Here is a 21,720-nt window from a genome sequence, read left to right as displayed (position 1 = left end):
TTTTAATATTTTCAAATCAAGTTGTAAGAAAATTTGGATTTAAATAGAGAGAGTGACACACAACCACATACACATATTATATATATATATACACACACACACATATATTATATATGTATACACACACAAACACACATATATATGTATCCATACGCCTCCCCGATGGCACAGTGGTAGCGTCGTCACCCTGTAATCAAGGTGTTCGTGGAGGCATATAGTGGATCGCATCCCAGGTCCAGTCCCAATTAACCTTACTGTGCATAAAGTTGACAACCTTTACTCGGAATCTGTCACATATATTTGCCAAGAAACATAAGGGCGTTGTCGTAATTTGTCACATGCTTTTAGCACGTTCATACTTTCATGTTAGGGTGGAAACACTGACAGTCCGTCTGCAAAGGTTTATAATAATCGTCCTGTGAATGCAAACTTTCCCCTTGCAACACTTCAAAGTCACGTTTTCGAAGCGTGCATTGACAGGGAAACGATAAACAGGTCCAGTTAATGACATTGTTTTCCTAGTGGCGCAAGACGTGAAATCTGACTTGTCGGTGATAAGATATGAAACACAAAAAAAGAACCCTGCGCAGAACCTCACGCGCTGGCGAGTGGGGGAAAGGACAGGGGGAAGGAGCCTTCAACGCGGCTCACGTCAGTGTTGCCAGACCTATTGATTTCTCGGGAGAGTTCTTTACTAAACTATTGCTATGGAACCTCCAACGGCCCGCTCAAAAACAAGTTTCCTGCTCATCTTACTTGAACATGGAGTGGACAGGTAGAGTGGAACTCCACTCAGCCATGAAAAGTACTGTTTGAACTGTGAAATTGACTCTTGTCAATAAATGTGTATGCCTATACAGAAAATAATTTTGTATATCCTCTCAGAATAAGTAATATTAATAATGATAATGCTTTTGTTATTAATTTGTTACTTATTTCAGATGATAAGCATCTCCATTATTGTCTTATTCGTAATCTCTCTCGTTTGATTAGAAGTCAAATAACCAAACATAATGAGGAAATTAAAATTTGTTATAAGTGTTTGACGATATTTGATAATCAAGTTCAACAGAAATATGTCAAATTCAATAATCCAGAAATTGCTGAAAAAAACTTAAAAAACACAAAAAATATTTTGGTGAGAACAAACCTGTGTATATGATTATGCCCAAACGAAAAGAGGTTGAGAAATTCAAACAACACAAGCACTGTTGGAGCATCCTGCTATAAAAATAGCAGGTTTTGAGGCATTACTCAAACCATTCAACTATTCAGAACCTGATCCTGAAATATCTTCTAATACACCTTATCAGCTCCATGAGGTTTGTAGTTATGGTTACATAGTTGTGTGGCGTATTTCATTAAAACCTATGAGCCTTATGTATACAGTGGACCTAATGCAGTCAAACATTTCTTCCAAAAAATAAAAGAAGAAGTGAAAGAAATTGGTAGTGTATTATCTGTATCTAAACCAAGAACATTATCATCTGCTGCTGAAGAGCAATTATATGATGCTACTGAGATACGCCCACAGTATAATTCATATTTTACAAATGAAAATAAGAAAAGTCATAATCATGACCATTTCACAGCAGAAAATCTTGGGCCCTTATTCAATAATTGCAATCTCAAAGTACAGAGAAACAAATTTGTCCCTATATTCTTCCATAAAGGCAGTGGTTATGATTTCCACCATTGGTTAAACATCTCAGTTATGATATAGAAAATATCGAAGTGCTAGCAGAAAATGAAGAGAGATAAATATATCAGTCTCAGCAAAATAGTGAAGATTCCTGGTGGTGACACTATTAAGATGAGATTTCTAGACTCTATGAGATTTCTCTCTGCTGGCTTGGATGCTCTTGCCAACAAATTATCTGATGATCAGTTCCAAATTACAACTTGGCCTAGACATAGAAGATATTAGATAAAAATTGGTCTATCCATATGAATATGTGACTGACCATACAAGTTTAATGATGAATCTGTTCCTCCACAAAAGGAGTTAAGCAGCCAACTCAGAGAAAATAATATTACAAATAAAGATTACCATCATGCACAACTAATGTGGAAGAAATTAGGGTGTAAGACACTGGGAAACTACCATGGTGCTTATCTGAAGTTAGATGTGACAATTCTTGCTGACGTACTCCAAGCTTTTAGAAAACTGTCTATGAATATCTATAAATTGGACCCTGCACACTTTTACAGTCACCTAGGGTTAGCTTGGTCAGCTATGTTGCTTAAAACAAAAATTGAGCTGGAGCTGATTTCAGATGTGGATATGTTTCTTTTTATAGAAAGAGCAATACTTGGGGGCATCGTACAATGTACACAAAGATATGAAAGAGCCAACAATACACATATGACAAAAGAATATAACCAAATGAACCCTCTAGCTATATATTATATGTTGATGTGAATAATTTGTATGGTTATTCAATGATGCAGAAACTCCCCTATGGTGATTTTGAGTGGAAAGAACCTACATCAATAGATATACAAATTTTGATGATACTAAGTATGGTTTCTTTGCTGAGGTGGATCTTGATTTCCCTCATGAGTTGCATAATCTATTTTCTAATTTGCCACGAGCTCCTGAGTTCAAGTGTCCACCTGAATCAAAACAGAAGAAGCTTCTGATGAATCTTGACCCTTAAGAAATATATGTCACACACTATAAGAATCTCAAATTTTTAATGGAAAAGAGTGTTCACATAGTTTCTTTGCTGAGGTGGATCTTGATTTCCCTCATGAGTTGCATAATCTATTTTCTGATTTGCCACGAGCTCCTGAGTTCAAGTGTCTACCTGAATCAAAACACAAGAAGCTTCTGATGAGTCTTGACCCTAAAGAAATATATGTCATAGAGTATAAGAATCTCAAATTTTTAATGGAAAAGAGTGTTCACATAGTGCAAATTAGAAGAATCCTCAGATTTGAGCATTCAGAGTATTCAGAGTGGTTGAAGCCTTATATTGAAACTAAAACAAGACACAGAACACTTGCTACTTCAGATTTAGATAAGGATTTCTTCAAATTAATGAATAATGCTGTCTATGGTAAGACTATGGAGAATATTACGAAGCATGTAGATGTAAGACTTGTCTCTGATTCAAAAAAGTGTAATATATTATTGGCAGATCCAAAATTTAAATGGAGAACGTATCATGAAGATTTGTCGCTTTTCCAAATGGAAAAGCCTTGGTTCAAATTTAACAAACCTATCTATGTGAGAGCTACAGTTCTGGAAATATTCAAGCTACACATACTGCAGCTTCACAATGATGCAATGAAGCCTTTTTATAAAAACGACCTTCCTCTTCTGTATATGGACACAGATAGTTTTATATATCATATCAAGACACCTAATCTGAATGAAGATATAAACCATCCTAAGTTGTTTGATTATTTTAATACATCTTCATACTCTCCTAATTTTTATATTCCTTCCAACAATAAAAAGGTGCATGGCAAACTAAAAGATGAAAAAGTAATGATATTATTAAGGAATTTATTGGATTACGAGCAAAGATGTATGCAATAAGATCAGAAAAATATATTATTAAAAAAGCCAAGGGAGTAGGTAGAACTATAGTAGAGAATAAACTCTCCTTTGATGATTATTACAACTGTCTCGAAACTAAGTCTCCCAAACTGAGGGAGGAAAAGAGAATCCAAAGTGTTGATCCTATATTAACTACAAATAAAATAAGAAAAATTACTCTGGATTCAGAGGATGACAAAAGACAGATTCTCTTATGTGAAATACATACATTACCATGGGGTCACTATTGCCCAGGAGATGACAACCAATGTGATATTTGTCAATAAAATAACCATGAATCTGTTTGGGTTTAGAAAACGAGGTATGAAAGTGCCTGTTCAGATAGTCCCACCAAATCTCACTAATCTCTTGTCTAAACTAAATGGACTTCTAATTATCTACTTGAACAGTATCCTAACAGAATATAATGATGATACTGGTAAAATGTTTCATATTTTTAATAATAATCTAAATTATTACAAATTCCCCATTGGTGGGAAACTTCAATTTACTATAAATCCTGAGAACAAAGGTGAGATAAAAATATTTACTGGGATTAATATCTATCGTATTAAATATGATAAAATGAATACTATCACTACATATGATATATCTGCATATGATTGTCTGTATATAGAGTTGCTGGGAGATTACGACAAACTTATAACTTTGTTTTTGGATTTGAAAATCACTTATCCTATAACGCAATGATCACAGTGATGAAATTCTTGTACTCGATATTAAAGTCAAAAAATTACATACTGATCTACAAACATTACAGGAAACTCACAACTCTAGTCTCCAATCTGAGATAGCTAGCATCCAGTCTCAGTGTCTATATCCTATTCTCAAAATTGCTGCTGAACTCAAATTCTTACTGGTCCCGGGTTCGATACCCGGTGGAGGCACATAGTGGTTCGGATCCCACTTTAAGCTGTAGGTCCAGTCCCAATTAGCCTTACTGTGCATAAAGTGGACTTCAAACACCAAATCAATCCAATCCAATCCAATCAAATTCTTACTGCAAATATACACCAATTTGGCCTCAATAGACAATCTTCAAAACTTAGAAGAGAGTGTAGGCAAATAAAAAATGAGGTTGAGAAATTCAGACAAGCTCAGACTACTAATGTAGAACAACTGAAACAACAATTAAATAATGAAACAAACAGTATTCGTACAGAACTACAAGTAATCATCCAAAGAATCAAAACTCAAGAAGAGTATGTTAGTATAATTGCTGATTTGCGTGAGGAGTTTCAATCCTTTGAAATTCCTACATTGGAAAATATAAAAATTGAACTACAAACAGATGTGCTGCATACGGGCATAACTGAAGTATAAGCCAAACTTCAAATATTGGAAAATTTTATAAATTATCTACCCTCCTCCAGTGAACTTAATGCTATTGCTCGTAATGTTACTAACATCAAACTCCAGCTTGAGACTTACGAGGATTTTGGGAACATTCTTGGTACCATAGCCCACATTGAGGGTTAAGTACGTTCTTGCACCTTTCGGACACGTCCTAAGTCTGGATAAAGCGTGAAGGGAAGGTTTGTAATATAGTAAGTTTTAAATTAACTCCTTGCTCTCAGACATGTACGCAAATTCCACATCACTTGCCTTTTCTAGGAAGGCAAATGTTACCTCATCCCACTTTATTCTTTCTGTATTCAAAGTCCACGAATTTTGCTTGTACGCATATTCTATGTAAAAAAGGTAAAGTGTTCCCCTGTGCATAGCACCACGCCATGAAGGCGTATAGGGGGTGTGGGGGTAACGCCCCACACTTTCTTGATCCGGTCGTGAGTGGGGTGATGTGATCAGCATCACGCCCCTAACCGCCTTTACCCCCAGGGGGTTTCCCCCAGGTACCCATGTTATTCGACGCTGGGTGGGCGCCGGGGCCGCTTTCACCGTTAGAAAAGTTCCCGGATTTGAACCGGCCGGGGATCGAACCCGGGACCTTTAGCATGGTAGTCAGACGCGTTACCGACTGAGCCACCGCGGCATATTCTATGTACACTGGAAATTATGGAAACGCCCTCCCTTACGGTTATGCAGCCCGGAATTTTATATCATCTAGTTTCGCCAGGAAGAGCAGCTCGCGAGAAACGTAGTGTTTCCAACTCTTGAATCTAGCCACAGATTCACGCGACCGGGTGGAGATCTTGCTTTCCTCTTGATTTGATTTCAAAGGACAACAAGTTTATTTTGAGAATGTCTCTGGTAATAATAACAAGTGTTATTAACATTTATGCTTGAGTTTTTTATTATTCTCTTACCACTTCCAAACGAATATGTGAAGAAAGGAGGTATCACGGATTTCGTTATCGCTCGGATACTTGACACCTCCCATGAGAGAGTCCTGCAGACGAAAAGATAGCATTATGACTAGTTCTGTTATCTATTAAAAAAAAGCCCCTTCCGATAGCCTAAAGTCGCCTTGTAATCAAGCGGTCCTAGATACAATTCCCACTGGTGGCCCACCACTCTAGATCATAAGTTCCGTTTCCATTAATGTATCTGTGCATAAATTGAAATTAAAAAAAAATCTTAAAAATTTACGTGTGCTCGGAACAACCCTTGAAAGGCAAAAGTAAAATGACGTGGAAGTTGGATTGGTTGTTTCATCACTCACTAATGGTTACACCGAACTCCATTGTTGCTGTTATTATTTTCGAGATCTTTTTCTCGTTGGTCCTGCCACCATAGGTAAGTCCAAAGAGAAAATTCTGACCCCCATAACCACCTACACATTTTTTTTTTGTTTTGCAATAACGATTTCGGCATTTTTTCTTCAGAGTTATTCTTTTTGCTTTTAAATGCTTGGCGACATCTGTTTTGGAAAAAGTTCCACGAAGTTTGTTTTAAGTGTAAATGCATCTGGACATACAGTGTGGAGTGGGATTCGAACAACAAATATGAGCTTCCGTCGCGAATCGAACCAGCACTCCATTGATTATGTTTTCTTTCCACGTTTATTAAAATTTGCTTCCTTCAGCCTACTTCCGACTGTCGTATATTTCAATTCGTATTAGTTCTTTTTTCCGTTTTTTTTTCATTTGCATTGTTTGAGCCGTGATAACTATCTCTCTTAATCTGGTTATTCAAATACTTTTTATACTTTTTTTTTCCTTTTCTTTTCCCTTCGCACTCATTACAGATTCGGTGTCGCGCTTTTCCATATTTTCAGTAATTTAATTCTCCTGTGTATAATTCCTTTGACTATTTTTAATTTGCCCTTAGTCCGAATCAAGAAAATATGTTAGGAAATGTTTCCCGTGTAGATATTATTGTATGGCGGTGTATAGTTGATGCCAGCTTTTTCTTGCGATAAGGGTTTTGAAAGTGCAAGGGTCTCATTCATTAACCATGGTGGGAAGGGAGGGGGGCGAAGGGGTGCCAGAAACCTTCCAGACGGAATATGCTTGAAACGAAAAGTAGGTGCAGCTTTGGACCATACTCTTCCATCAGCAGGTGGGGTGCTGAGAAGGTTACCTGCGAGCGAGGGGGAAGGTGTGGCGAGCAACACTGCCACAGCGAGTCGCTGTAAATGATTTGATCGTCTGTGCTGGGTGAAACCGGTTCTTGGTGCTCCTATACTTTTCCGATACATTTCTGCCAGCCTTTTTAGCGAAGCGAGGTCATATGTTCCAGATTCGAACTCTGGTCAGGCATGAATGTATCACTGAGTTTGTCCCGTCACAATTTTATAAATTGATAATTCATCCGTGTTATCGTGATTAACTCAAGAGGCAGAAGAGTGATGTAAAATAACCGAAATAGAAATTGATGCATTTGTGCCTGGTGCTAGTGTAACGACGAAGTTAACTCTTTATAAATGATGAAATAGGTAGCCCTTGCGCTCAAATACACTTATACCTTGGCAAAAAACAAAAAAACAATCTAACTTATCGCTGATCTCTTACTACATTCGGAATACAGCCAAGAGCGATGTAAAGCAATGCAATTACATTGTGAATGTTTCACATCCTATAGTTTTTTTTTTCTCGTAGCGGGGGTTCATTCATTACAAATATCTAGGAAAGGATTTAGCAGCAATCCGTGATATACTTAAATATCATAACATGCTGCGTAGCCTGGGTTGTGTTTGGGTTATACGTATTGTGTTTTTGGTGCCCTAGGAAAAAGCAATCCCAAAGGTTCGCACTGAACACAAAATTGTGTGCTTTACCTCTCTCTCTTCCAACTCCGTCCCTATCTCTCACCCCACGTCCCCACTATTTAGGTAAACTGTTGTTAGAAACATATGTTCCGAAGAATATCCACATTGAAAATAATATTCCCCAATTGTTTTGATAGGGCATTTCTATTGCTCCGAACGAATTATCTCCGTAAGAGGACTAGGGCCTCCCCGATGGCGCAGTCGTAGAGTCGTCATCTTTTAATCAAGAAGTCCCGGGTTCGATACCCGGTGGAAGCACATAGTAGTTCGAAACCCACTATAAACTGTAGGTGCAGTCCAAATTAGCCTTTCTGGACTTAAAAAAGAACAATTCAATTCAATTGAATCATCTTATCAATATTTTTAAATCTGCATGTATCTGCTTAATTTAATAGATTATACATTTATATTCATTGCTGGCAGAAATGTGCGAGAAAACAATGCATTTTTTCAGGGAATGCATGAGTCAATAATAATGTATATTTTACGGTATATACTCTTTTATATTGCATTGATTCAATAGTATCCTTATTTCCTAAAGCAAGCGTGAGTTTCTTTGCACACACCACGCAGGCCCTGCTTGACGTAAATCTCAGATGCAGTAACTTCACGGTTGCCTTTTGCCACCACGCTTTCGCTTTAATTCGAGCCCCGGTGGGTGCTTCGTTCGAGATCCTGCAGCAGTTTTACACGTATCCATGCCTCGAGCAAAGGAACCAATAAAATGAAACTTTCTGCACCGGAATGGGCTTGAAACTCTACATGCACCAGAGATAAGGTGTTTTCAAGAGGTATGTGCCACGTGCAGCATGTCCCTTCGGTCAGAATGTTCCTTTACGATATCATTTCATCATGCCTTACACTTCGGGATTTACAAGAGAGAAGATAGCACTACAGGTTGCTATGACCCTTGGTGTGAACGATTCATGCGTCATGCGTTGGATTCGGTGTTACGAGGAAGAAGGGGACCAAGGAATGAAGTCAAGACCCAACAAAGGGCGGCCGACGAAGACAACCAGGGAAGAAGATGCAGGCATCATTGAGATGAGCGAGGGCAATCCCTTCATGCCTGCAACGAAGATTCGCCAAGAGTTGAAACGGGAGTGCCATGCTGCAACAGTTCGGCACCGTCGAGCGGCAAAGAAAGAAGCAATGAAGCATTTCCATCACGAAGCACGGATCAGTTTGCTTTACAATATTTACCAGTTCCTCAAGAATTTTGGCAGAACGTAATTTTGAGCAACGAGAAAGTATATTCGTCTGACGAAAAATGGTCAGGTTTATGTTTGGAGGCCTAACATGACTCGCTATGGCCCCCAGAACATTTCTACCCATGCTAGGAGTGGCAGGATACCCGTGGCGGTGTGGGGATGGATCAGTTCGCCTGGAGTAGATGGATTGGTGGAAGTGTCCTCGAGAATGAATTCGCAGGAATACGTCGCAGTGCTGGAAAACCACATGCTTCCCAGCGTGCGAGAGAGACGCCTTGAAGATGAGATTCCGCACGTGACTTTCGATCAAGACAACAGCAGCGTCCATACATCGAAAGCGACCACCACCTGGTTTAATCAGCACCCAGGAATTTCAAGAGTAGATTGGCCAGCGAAGTCTTTCAATGGGAAAACATTTGGGCGTTGATGGTGAGAGAGTGGGAACTACATAGCTGAGAACAATGGAAGCTCTACTGGCTCACGTGTTTGATATTTGGGAGAGTTTAAGGAGAAGACCAAACATCTGCTCGTGGAATCCTTGCCTCGTTGACAAGATGCAGTGCTTGAATCCAACGCGGGTGGACACAGTATTGAAACCCCGCACGGTTTAGCCGATGTTCTTTGCTACATCTCAGAACAAAACAAATTACACACATCTCCTTATACAACTTATCTTTCCAGTTCTTTCTTATTTATTCCTTGGTGCTTATGGTTACTTTTTCACACACCTGCACCATTATATTATATTCTATAATATTAATATTCACATTATTGACAGATTTGATTCACATGAAATTCAAATGCGCAGCACATATGCACCCATTCGTAACACTTAACTATTAGTTACATTACACCTATCACGTTGTCACAGGGCACAAGTTGTATTACGTTATAAATTAGCCATTGCTGTTATACAAATAGTAATTTGTAGATTGTCAGGCGAATTGTTACGGGTAATAAGTAATATTGGTGGGGGGAGGCGATATCCAACTCTTACATATTAGGCCTTAGATTGAAAGGAAAATTATGGTGGGCGATTAACGAAGTTACTGGGATTTTCAGGTAGCGGGATTGATAATTATTTGGGGGGCAGGGGATCCAACTCTTGTGTATTACTATTGCGTCTTAGATTGCTTTTTTTGGAGGGAACAATATCAACAGGAAGTCTAAAATTGGCATGGAAATTTTGTTGGGAAGATTGAGTATTAAATTTGAAGTGGAGGGGAGGGGAATGAAGTTTTGATAAAGTGTTATGTCTTAGATTGTGAAGGGATTTCTGACGACTAGGAAATTGACAAAGATCCGGGCGGGACTCGAACCCGGAACATTCGGTGTCTGGATCGTCAGTCCACCACTAACCGCGCTTGGCCGCAGAGCCGGTTCTCTTTGGTGGCAAAGCGCGTTAAGTGGTCCACTTCCGATCCCACGAAATTTCCAGGTTCGAGCCACGGCTTCAGTATTGTAATAATGGTATCAATTTAATCTAATCGTCACTCATCCTCATTAGCCGAAAGTGGCAGAAGAGCGACTTAACATAACAAAGATACAAAAACAATTTTAACATTCTAGTAATTTCTGATCAATAGATGCGTATTAGCTTTGATTGTTGACTCTTTAATGATAAGCTTACGATTATTATTGTTAATATGAATTGCCGTCCATCAACAGAAGGACGGACCAATCGATAATTTAATTCATGTCGTGTTTTTGGTATTTGTTGTCCCTTCGGATCAGCTTCGAAACCTAAGGAAATTATTAGATGTTTGTCTGAAGTTAGTGACAACGGTTCTTTAATTTCCCGTCGCTCTTTCAGCCGGCGAGGGAACCACTTTTATGGCAGTGAACCTCTGTTGTCACGTTTACCTACGAATGAACTCGTGTTCAATCAACCAATTAGGCCTAGCGCTTGGGCAAGAAACGATAACTTTAATAAGCCAACTTGCCCGAAGCAGCCAGAAGGGAAACGGGGATTTTGACAAAATAACCTTTCTCCTCTGTGAATCAACACCGGTTCTAACAGCATTTCGACTTAATTCGACATTATCCATTGTTTTTCTTTTTGATTGACCATATATTCTATCTATATATTTCGAGACATTTCAAGAGATCACCTCTTCTCTCATATTCAGGCGAACAATTTTTGCTATATCTGTAAGGTGATTGGAACTATGATACTCCGTGATTCTGCTCGAAATCCGGTCCGCTAAGGAACCAGTCTTAGATGCCCATTCGAAGTCGACAACTATAGAGCAAAATATGTTTGAAAGGAAGAGTCTTATTGAATGAAACATAGCTCGACTCACCCTCACATTTGAATTTTTTTAGGTAACTTACATGCACTTCGTATAGAAGGCACCACAAGGCTGAAAATTCACACTATTTAGCATGGCAAATAGAACTTATTCCAGCTTCGCTGAAAGTTCGGTGTATATAATAATTGTCAGTCATTAAGTTCAACGCCCTCTGCGCGTGTGTTGTGATGGGTTACCGTGTTCCAATTTTGTTTTAACTCCATTTCATGCTCAGAAAGGCTACCCGAAGTGGGATCCGAACCACTAGGCAGTTGTGTCTCCACCAGGAATCAAACCTGGTACTCCGTGATTATAAGGGGTTAAAGCGTTTATGGCTTTACAGTTTCGTGAATTCAAGGAAGCCAAGGTGAGAAAAATGTGAAGAAATGACTTCTACACGGAACTAACTATGTGCGTGTATGTATGCAAAACTTTCTAGCACATCCATTTTCCTATCTTTATTTTATCACCATTACGTTGAATTTTGCACGAGTGATTTTTCACTACGTTCTAGGTCACGTCACTTTGAGTCGTAAAGTATTGTCTGTAATTTAGTTTTAGTATAGTTTGTAGCCTCTCACCCAATAATTTTTAAGGTGGGAGAAGGGAGGTGGGGCTCAACTTCTGAAAAAAATAGTCCCACGTCAATTGAGAATACGAAAATGGAGCGGAATGATTATATTGCTACAATATCTTCAGGAAAGTAAAGCGTAAAATTGAATTCTGCCTCTGAGTGAGTCCATGATATTGTTTATGTTTGAAGGTAATATATTAAACATGACCGAACGCATATAATGAGATGATTTATAAGTGTTACCAGGCTAAAGGTGTGCAGTGCGGCCTGTTGCCTCTTTCATTACGGAATTCCACATGTAAAAATTGATGAGCTCTTATTGCGAGAAACCATTATAGGCTTAGACGAAATTCTGGCGAGAAGGGGAGATGCCCGGGTTCTGGAACCGAAAATGGGGCTCGGTGGGGCTCGCCTTAATGGATTTCTCTCGTAAGGCAATGAGCCCCATTTTCTGGCAGTGTTGCCAGCTCCTTACTCGAAAAAATCACCAAGGTTTTTTTGGGGTTTAACCTAGCCTAAAGCAAGGAGCTGGCAATCTTGCTTGAGGCTCGCCTTAATGGATTGCTTTTGTAAGGCACGAGCCTTATTTTCTGGCAGTGTTGCCAATATTTTACTCGAAAAAATCACCAAGGTTGTTTTTGGGGTTTAACCTAGCCTAAAGCAAGGAGCTGGCAACGTTGCTTGAGACTTACGTTACAGTGCATAAAGCAAGGAGCTGGCAACCTTGCTTGAGGCTTACCTTACAGCGCATAAAGCAAAGTTGCCAACCTACTGGTACTTTTGCCAACCTACTGGTACTTTTGCCATAGCCTTTTACAAGAAAAGAGAGGAGGGAGAGAGGTGAGAGAGAGAGAGGAGAGAGGAGAGGGAAGAGTTAAACAACCGACAGCTGCCAACACCCACTCTAACCTAACCTAACCTAACCTAACCTAACCTAACCTACTCTAACCTAACCTAACCTAACCTACTCTAACCTACCCTAACCTAACCTAACCTAACCTACTCTAACCTAACCTAACCTAACCTAACCTAACCTAACCTACTCTAACCTAACCTAACCTAACCTAACCTAACCTACTCTAACCTAACCTAACCTACTCTAACCTAACCTAACCTAACCTACTCTAACCTAACCTAACCTAACCTAACCTAACCTACTCTAACCTAACCTAACCTAACCTACTCAAACCTAACCTAACCTAACCTAACCTAACCTAACCTAACCCAACCTAACCTAACCAGGTCTAACCTAGCCTAAAGCAAGGAGCTGGCAAGTTTACTTAAGACTTGCCTTAGTGCATAAAGCAAGGTTGCCAACCTACTGGTATTTTTGCCATAGCTTTTTACAAAAAAGAGAGAGAAGAGAGAGGGAAGAGTTAAACAACCGACAGCCCACCTACAGCTTTTTTGGTCTAACCTAGCCTAAAGCAAGGAGCTGGCAACCTTACTTAAGGCATGCCTTACAGTGCATAAAGCAATTTTTGCCAACCTGCATATACTAAACAAAGAGAGCCGGCAACAAATATGTACTGCCGTAAAAGAGAGAGAGAGATATGGGTGGATGGTAATATAGTATGTGCGTGCGTGTGCGCGTATAATATGTAGCATTATTAACTAGAGTGTGTTGGCAATTTACTTACAACTAAAAAAATAGAGATTCCAACGTTGCTGTAAGATGAAAAGAGAAAGAGATTTATGGCTGGCAACAGTAACGAGCGAATACACCATATCGTAATTTTCCAACTCCCGGGGGCTAATGTTTGTATATCGTAATTTTTGTAAACCTCTCTCTCGGGGGGAACGATGTGCCACACACACACACACACGCGTGCGCGTGTATTGTGACGCAAGCAAACAGACAAAATAATAATAATTGTTGTTTTTTAGGATTCCTGGTCCCCTGGCGTGGTGCCCAACCAAAAAAAACGTAAAGGTTTTCCCGTACGGCCTTCGAACGTAGAATTGATTGACGTGCGGGCGAATCTCTTCCGGAATGTTTTTCAATTCGTACATCTGACCATACATGCTATTCATCATCAATTTAGCCGTGTTCTGTTTGGCGTCTATTTCGAGCAGTTTGCCCGGCGGTAAAGTCTTATTGTTTTTTAAATTTTTTGATTTTTTTACGCAAGGCCATGATCTTGCGTATGCACGTGGCGTTTAGCGTGTCTCGTGAAAAATACACGTGAAGATCAGCTTCCGTACAACCGGCTGGATTTGTAACGCCGCGATAAACATCAACTTCCGTACCGGGCAGAACGCCTGTTCCGGCGGCGTGGAATTCGCGCCACTCCCAAGTTCACGTTGAAAGGGGAGAGGCCAGCTGCTATTTTGGCCATGCACATGCCCTCTTAACTTGCCCCGTAGGACACGTTCTGTTCTCTTACGAGAATTAATATAGTTTGTCATAGAACCCTCTAATTCATGACTTAGCAAAAAATCTGTTTGGTGATTCATCACGTACACCTATATGTGAGAAAAAGTATGAATAGAACCTATGTTCGGAAATTCAAAATGGCGACCGGAAGTGGGGTTATCTAGGAAACGGTAAAACTTAGGAAAAATCTGTTTGTGGATTCATCACGTACACCTATATGTGAGAAAAAGTATGAATAGAACCTATGTTCGGAAATTCAAAATGGCGACCGGAAGTGGCGTTATCTTGGAAACGGTAAAACTTAGGAGAAATCTGTTTGCTGATTCATCACGTACGCCTATATGTGAGAAAAAGTATGAATAGAACCTATGCTCGGAAATTCAAAATGGCGACCGGAAGTGACGTTATCTTGGAAACGGTAACACTTAGGAGAAATCTGTTTGCGGATTCATCACGTACGCCTATACGTGAATAAAAGTATGAATAGAACCTATGTTCGGAAATTCAAAATGGCGACCGGAAGTGGCGTTATCTTGGAAACGGCAAGACTTAGGAGAAATCTGTTTGGTGATTCGTCACGTACACCTATACGTGAGAAAAAGTATGAATAGAACCTATGCTCGGAAATTCAAAATGGCGACCGGAAGTGGGGTTATCTTGGAAACGGTAAGACTTAGGAAAAATCTGTTTGCGGATTCATCACGTACGCCTATACGTGAGTAAAAATATGAATAGAACCTATGTTCGGAAATCAAAAAATGCCGACCGGAAGTGGCGTTATCTTGGAAACGGTAAGACTTAGGAAAAATCTGTTTGCGGATTCATCACGTACACCTATATGTGAGAAAAAGTATGAATAGAACCTATGCTCGGAAATCCAAAATGGCGACCGGAAGTGGGATTATCTTGGAAACGGTAAGACTTAGGAGAAATCTGTTTGCAGATTCGTCACGTACGCCTATATGTGAGTAAAATATGAATAGAACCTATGTTCGGAAATCGAAAATAGCGACCGGAAGTGGCGTTATCTTGGAAACGGTAAGACTTAGGAGAAATCTGTTTGCGGATTCATCACGTACGCCTATATGTGAGAAAAAGTATGAATAGAACCTATGCTCGGAAATCCAAAATGGCGACCGGAAGTGACGTTATCTTGGAAACGGTAAGACTTAGGAGAAATCTGTTTGCGGATTCATCACGTACGCCTATACGTGAATAAAAGTATGAATAGAACCTATGTTCGGAAATTCAAAATGGCGAGCGGAAATAAGGTTATCTTGGAAACGGCAAGACTTAGAAAAAATATGTTTGCTGATTCATCATGTACGCCTATACGTGAGTAAAATATGAATAGAACCTATGTTCGGAAATTTGAACGAAGCGAACAGAGAGATCGAATACGACGTGGACGTAGGGGACGGGTTCGTTCATCCTCACAGAGCGGACCTCTACCTTGAATTCGACGTGGTGAAGAAGAAAAGCGGATACGCGTTTCCCGCAGCAGCAAATTTGATACTCGTGGACAACTTCGTGCCTCACCTGTTCTCGCAGGTGGAGGTGAGGAAACACAACACCATCATCGACAGAATAGATTATCCAGGCATCGCGTCGACAATATCATGGACTCACTCAGAGGCAGAATTCAATTTTACGCTTTACTTTCCTGAAGATATTGTAGCAATATAATCATTCCGCTCCATTTTCGTATTCTCAATTGACGTGGGACTATTTTTTTCAGAAGTTGAGCCCCACCTCCCTTCTCCCACCTTAAAAATTATTGGGTGAGAGGCTACAAACTATACTAAAACTAAATTACAGACAATACTTTACGACTCAATATCTCACATGGCACTTTTCTAAGGGTGAAAATGCGCTTTCTCACATCCTTAGCAACTGTTTCCACGGGCATTTTTGCAGCACACAGATCACACACAGATGAATGAACTCCTGGTTTTGAAAAGGTGCCTCAAACAACGGTGACACCTACATAAGAACAACATTCAGGCCAGATACAGTTACGTATACGTTGTTATACTCGATGCGAAAATTTATACATCGTACTTGTTTTAACTAAATGTTAAGAGGTATAACAAACACTTATTTAGAGCTTGCCATGTTTATTGTTGTCCATGGAAACGGACGTTGCTAGGGAACTTAAAGAAAGTTTATTTTCACCCCGAAAACTGCTGTAAGTGAATTATGCTACACTTTATTAATTTCAAAATATGAGCATCAGAATTTTTTGCAGAGGCAAGGTAGGAATTTGAGGGGAATGAGGGAAAACAATTATTTTTCAAATTACGTTTAATAATGTAAAAATGATAAATGACGTAAATTGACTTCGTTTATACAAAACATCCAAAACAGTTATTGCTTACTAAGTTTATTATTAAGGAGATAGCCAATAATATTTTGAATATTAAATAAGTGAACTATGTGGGCGAGCTCACGAGACGTGGCTGAAGGTCACGTCCAAAATGCACGACTCTTTATTATAAAGATGAAATTACTTTCCATGTTGGTATCATTACTTATACATATTTTCAAATACCCACATCTTTTCTTTATCGAAAAATGTGTATATTTGTATTCAACGAAACCTACTTTGGAAGGAGGTTAAAATAACAGACGTTTTACGGAGAACGTAGAAATATCAGAAACCTAGTTCAACACTGATAGCAGTATTTATAATGTTTTTCTGTATTTTATTGGTTAGTAAATGAAGCTAAAAATTAGCATATGAAACTGAAGATTAACAGGATATGCACGAATTCGTACAAAATTGCTTTCTTTAGGTAAATTTCTCATATCCGGAAAACGGATTTCTTCAAATTTACAGGTGAAATTACTTACCGAAAGCAGTTTCTTTAAAATTGTGGAAGTTCGGGGAAGTGTTTTCTCGCATCGTTCATTGAATTTTGCTGGTAAATCATGTATTTTTTCGATATAAATGTGTGACCGATGCACGAAAGCTGTTGCATCATTTCCTTCCAGCCGGATGTTGCCTGTGTGTGATGACGTAATCCCGGTCAGTGTTTCCAAACACGTGTTTTTGTAAGTGAAGAAGGTACGTTTCCGCAAATGGTTTGTGGGGCTGTGTGTCAATGGTTCGTGGGGCTAAGTGTCAATGGTTTTTGGGGCTATGCGAGAATAGTGGTGGGGCTACGTATTTTTTCCTAAACCAATTTTTAACTATTCTAACCTAAACGTGACCCAACCTAACCTAACCTTACCGGAAATGGTTCGTGGGGCTACGTAGTGGGTGGAGTGGGGGTGGAAACACTGCATGCCGACTACGGTAGTGAAACTGTGACCATCACTTCGCGTGTTACGAAACGGAAGAAACAACGAAGAAAACGTACTCGATATGTAGCAAATAAAGCTTATTTCCGTGAAATAAGCGAAATGCCACCTTCAACAATGTTTCTCAATGCAGAATACGTAAGTACGAATATTGAAATTAAATGAACTAGCAAATTTCAGCCGTTATCCGGATATGGGAAATTTACCCATTCGTTATTTTAAATACAAAAACACGTACACCTCACAAATTAGGATAACATCGCAGAATAGAAGCTCTGTCAGACATAGACCACGGCAGCCAAGAGAAGGAAAAGGAAAATATTTGAAGGGCTCGGTGCAAGAAGGAGCTAACCCTCAAAAAGTTGTTTTCGAGATATTAGCATTTGAAAGTTTGAAAAAATCCATAAATCTGAATTTTGTTTGTATTGTTGTATAGATGATTTCAAAAGCATGTCTGAAGTTTCCAGTTTACATAGACACATTCAAATGTGGTACACTTATTGCAAAGATGATTAAATTAGGTTTTCTTCAGTTCATTGTTTCCCATTGTTGGTTAGATCCTTATTGCATCACAATCTTCGGTGTCAGTTCTGTGGAATAACAACAAACAGGAATGCATGACCATTATATTGTGAACAAAAAATATACATAAGAATGAAAAACCAAAGTTAATTTTGTAAGAAGAAAAAAATTACATACAAGTTTAATTCATATTCAGTGTCAGCCGAAATATTCTCAGCACTGACACCAAATAGTGGCATATGAATGCAGGTCGCACAAACTATTCTGAATTCAACTGATCCAGGCCCTCCTAATGTATCAGTAATCAAGTCCATCCAGAATTTCTGCACTCTCCTCGGCAGCTACTTCCGTCGGAACAAGGCTGAGATAAAAATTATGGTATATTGGAGGGATCCATTCCAACAGGGACATTATGTCTGAATATTTCCGGACATCTATGGGAATCTGTTCCTTGTAACTTGCATGGCAAATCACTTAGGGGTACCTCTGGCAGTGGACGGCCTCTTTTCTTTAGGGTGCACCTAGCCCATACTGGTGCTTCTTTCTGGTATGAATAACTCTCATGCAGAATATGGCGTGTAGCGGATTCCATCATGAACACCGCAGCCTCTGAAAACTTGAGGGGCTCCTTACCATGTGTGGTGGTTTTCTTGGTAATTGATGCCACAAGTGGTGTGAGATCCTTGAAGTCGGTTTGCTGCATGCGTGTTACATGAAATTTCTTCTTTCTGTTTGCACTGCTGATCACATCTGCCCATTCATCTGTTGTATATTGCATATTATAGGAAAATGTGAATGACCTCCGAGAAGATTGTCTTTTTGTGTAGCAACATTTCGTATTCTGAATTCTAATATTTTGCATGAGGTATGTGTTCTGTGTTGCATAATCAACAAAGTTCTAGAATGTGTGAAAAATGAACTCTGCATCCCCCTTAATTTTGTTCCAGCATTTCTTTGGACAAGTACATGGCTCGCCTATCTTCCTTTGTGTGCCCGGATGTGTACTGCTCCCCTATATTTCATCTTCTCTTACGTTTCACTCTCTCCCAGTTATCTTGGTCGCATCGTCTCTTTCTGGCTGGAGGATGTTTCACAGGAGATCGTTCTGTCGTCCTTGTGATGTGAAGGTCATTCTGAAATGGATCAGAGTAAAAAAAATATTTGAAAATGTAAACTAGGACTAAGCAATAACAGTCCAATCCACTCGACAAACAGAAATTTCCGAAACACATCATTTTTGCATATGACAAAACAATTCTGATTATTTATCTTTACATTATTTCTACAATATCTTTCCTGTTGATTGACTGATTGATTTGTTGCTTTAAGTCTACTTTATGCACAGTAAGGCTAATCGGGACTGGACTTACAGTTTAAAATGGAATCAGAACCACTATGTGCCTCCACCGGGAATTGCACCCGGGACCCAGTGATTACAAGGCGACGACGCTACCAATACGCCATCTGGGAGGCCACCTTTCCTATTCTATACGATTTTTCGCAATATCCTTGATGCTACGTTGTCAGAATTTGTCATTATTAGGGAACCATGTACGTGTGTCATGCAGTGGCGAAGCTCCTATGAGGCTTTTGAGGCTTAGCCTACCCAAAAAATGGTTGAAATTAAAATGTTCTTGTACCCTGTAACAATCAAAGTTCGTTAAAACGAATTAAACTATGTAATCCGAACGTTTGGTTCCGCCGATCCTTCCAGATATCTCGTCAGCCAGGCCAGAAAGAGAGAGCGCGTTCGGGCCGAACTGTGAGGCTTTTGACGAAAAGCCTCGCGTTAAAAGGCAGCTACAACGTGAGCGCTGTGTAGGAGGGAGGGGAGGGTAAGGGGAGGGGACTGCCGATTCGCTGGGTGAAAGCGGCTAGCCTCAGAGCCAACCTGTTGTGCTTCTAGTCTTCTTGTGCAAAGTGCGTCGTTCATGCGCTGCATTGTTGAATGTTAATTTACTTCAAGTGCATGCGCGCGTGTGTTTGTGTGTGTGGCACATAGTGTATTTATGTTATAAAAATATAATACTGTGAAATTATGTGTTGAAAACTCTAATATGATTTGCAGTAAAATAAATGTAAGTGAACAAGACTTCGTGGCTCTCAGATGCTTAACCTACGAAATCTTGGACACACTGACTGTACAACTGGAAATACGTTTTGGAGATCTTGAAAAGATAAAATTTGTTGAATTGGTAGACCAAAATAGTTTTGGCGAATATAAACTACATTTTCCTGTGATGAAATTAAGTAACCTTCTGTCCACAATTCCATTTTTCAACAAAGAACGATTAGAAAATGATTTAAAGAATATCTATGCTGATGAAGAAAAGCATTTACCTCCTGCAGACCTTCTAAAATTTATAGTTAGCAATGATCTTCAAACATTCTACAAAGAAGTAACACAACTTATCAAGTTGGTCTTGACATTCCCTGTTACAACAGCTTCATCCGAAAGAAGTATGAGGACCCTCAAGAGAGTAAAAAATTATCTCCGTAATTCAATGAAGAATGAATGATTAAGTTCTCTCAGTACATTAGCCATTGAAAAAAACTGGTTAAAGAACTTTCTATTGATCAAGGCTTCAAGGAAAGAGTAATTGATACTTTTGCGACCAACAAGAATCGACGCATGGACCTGATGTATATAAAAAAATATAAGCAGATTTTTCAGCCTACCCAGTATTTACGCCTTAGCTTCGCCACTGGTGTCATGTCGATGTCTTCGTGATTAATCATTTCAGCAATATGGTGCTAACCTACATTCATTATGTTAGCAGCAGTTGTCAGCAGAATAAGTTCATGATTTTACTGTACCAACTTGCAAGAGGCCTGACGAATGCATAGTGAGCTGATTTGCGCATTAACATGCACATCACAACGCACGCTTACCAACCGTTTTCACCGTGCCCAAGTCTGAGACAATAAGGTGTTAACCAACATTTTCAAAAAATACCAAAAAAAACAAAAAAAAAACAACGTATTTCTTACCTCAGAGTCGGTGCTTTCGCTGGTCGACACTCCACACACATAGTCTGGGTCATCAAAGCTGTTGTCACCGCACAGATTGCCATTTTCCTCATCAGAATCACAAATATATGAGGAGGCGCTCTGCAGATCTTCCTCGTTATCCGACATTTTCCTGTGACTTGACACCTTGTTGCACAGAACTTTCCGTTCGTACGTTCCTTTCGAAGAAGGGTACCATGTGATTGCGCGCGAATGTGACTCAGCACCATCGCAACCTCTTGGTGAATGCAGCAGACGTTCATGCCGCACGTACTGCACGGTGTATCTCAATTTTGACAGAAGTGAGGGTTAGCTCCTTATTGCACCGAGCCCTTCATTTCCAGGGCCGACATTAGGTAGAAACAAGCAGAAGTGTTAGCATTCAACACCCAGTATTTGTACAGACCAGTGTCGGAATCACATAACAAACTGGAAAGCAATCATTGAAGCATCTATTTTGATTTCTCTACATTTCTACTTCTTTGAATGACTGCAGTGTTTGCAACTTCCAGCGAAATTCAAGATTTGGTAAGAGGAACAGGGAAGAACATTGAGTATTGCTTTTAGTTCACTTCATGTAGTTACAGGCTAATCGAGACTGAACCTACAGTGGTACCCAGACCACTATGCCACATACCTCCAAGGGAGATCGAACCTGGGACCCCGTAATGACGAGGCGACACGCGTTGTTGGC

The sequence above is a fragment of the Lepisma saccharinum genome, chromosome 18 (assembly GCF_977018435.1).
Source record: "Lepisma saccharinum chromosome 18, izLepSacc3.1, whole genome shotgun sequence".
Classification (NCBI taxonomy): domain Eukaryota; kingdom Metazoa; phylum Arthropoda; class Insecta; order Zygentoma; family Lepismatidae; genus Lepisma; species Lepisma saccharinum.
Note: the sequence above shows the minus strand (reverse complement) of the source record.